General features: G+C 37.7%; 1 non-coding gene across 1 annotated transcript; it reads left to right on the forward strand.

Moving 5' to 3' along the window:
• The first annotated feature begins 1,360 nt into the window (after window positions 1-1,360).
• LOC120215402 lies at window positions 1,361-1,438 on the forward strand. The gene has a single exon (XR_005524944.1). It is a non-coding gene; the product is annotated as a small nucleolar RNA SNORD36 (small nucleolar RNA).
• Window positions 1,439-1,806: the final 368 nt, after the last annotated feature.

The raw sequence follows: 1,806 nt of genomic DNA on the forward strand, positions 1-1,806 counted from the left end.
CATTGCTATTATTCCTTTTACTATCAAATGACAAAATGGTACTGGTAATTACACTCAAATTCACCTTTTCTCATTTTCATTTTCTTTTTACTTTTCCCTCCTCATTTTCTTCTTAGTTAAAACATCTCGATGGTATGATTTTCCGTAAAAAATTATACATGCATGCATACATAGGTATGATTACTATGTATCAGTATTATGCATGCAAAGCTTGCTGTGGTTTTATATGTATTATAGATTAAAACCATGATAACAACATCAATTGCAGCCATTCTTTTCAACTCCGAATTAAAACAAGACAGCGTCATGTCTTGGAAGTTGGAACCGTGAGAGCATAAAAAGATCCCGATGTCGATCGCAGGTTTCCCAGCAAAAAACAATGCACATGTTGTGGCCGAACAGATGATTACGTTTTTGGACGATTGATGGTTTAAGTAGTACGAGTAGTAGTAGAGGGCATAGGCGCTTTCTACGCCTACGCCTCCTTGGAATTCAAACACGCGAAGGGAAAGGGGATAGGCCATAAAATTCCACGCCTTTGCATGGACGTGCGACGGTGCGAGTGGGGGGTGTCGCCGGCCCCACTCTCCTGACTGCGCGTGCATAGCAGACCTTAATCAATCTTCTTAATTCCCATCATTGCCTCCCTTTTTTCTGGTTGTCACCGAGTTTGAAACTCACCCAAAACAAAACTTCTGAAGTAGTCAATCGTATAGATAAAGGAATCTTATTGAAACATCATCGGCGGTTACTGCGACGGCAGCCGCAGTGGCAGTGGAGGGATCGATACTCTCATTCTGAAACAACCCAAAACTCCCCACATCACCATTAGGACCAATCCTTTTATTGCCATAACCGTAAGGTTTGGGCTGCCCTATTTTCTACTTCTCACAAAGTGATAAAGAGAAGTAAAGAGAAGTAACTTGGTTGCTTCAGATTGTAGCCTTAAAATGGTTCCCATGGTTGATTACCTTGAAGAATCCAAAATCTTCACAGGCTTGGATAATGAGCTGGGTCGGTTCAGGTAAAATCTGAGTTTTAGATAATGGGTTAGACATGTCTAAGAGTGGGCTAAATTGACGAGTTCAGTATTAGTAGACAGCCCGTTTCATGTCCATTGTTTTTGAAACGATTCGTTAATTCGGTGAATAGACGACGTCGTATTCGGATGAGAATTGCAATTAGGGTTTTGAGGCCGAGAATGCACTATATATATTGAGCTGCATTTGTCGTATGAGCCACCGCTCTTAACTCTATCTTCTTCGTCTTTTTTATTCATCTAAGTTCTACATTTTTTGTTATTTATTTTATACTGATTTATATGTTCTTTTATCATTGGAGGCGAAGAGGTTGCAGATCTGAGCAGATGATGAATGATAACAGTGTTTCACTGATAGCAATGATGCTTCATAATCGAGCTTTTTAAACCTGATGCTCAGATATCTCTTCGCTTTTTCCAATTTTTGCAATTTATTTCAATGTTTTCTTTTTTGTTTCTCGAAAAAAGCTTATTTCCACATTAACCGGATCCCTACGGTTGGCCTTTAGCTTCCGATAAGCGTTTACAATAGAGTTTTCTAAATTCTGGCGGTGATACATTGTTTTTAGCCTGCCGAACGCTTCCATTGGCTAAAATTTGGTGTTAATTTATATAGGCAAAGTAGAATGATATTTGTTAATTTATCACACATTATTAACAAATATAGACTAAATATTTTACTATGCCTATATAAATTAATATTATTAGACTCTTTAACTTAAAGAACTAATATATACTAAATTACTTTGTTAGTTTTATAGAATGAC

Source organism: Hibiscus syriacus, unplaced genomic scaffold (assembly GCF_006381635.1).
Source record: "Hibiscus syriacus cultivar Baekdansim isolate YM2019G1 unplaced genomic scaffold, ASM638163v2 tig00110114_pilon, whole genome shotgun sequence".
In the NCBI taxonomy this organism is placed as follows: Eukaryota; Viridiplantae; Streptophyta; class Magnoliopsida; order Malvales; family Malvaceae; genus Hibiscus; species Hibiscus syriacus.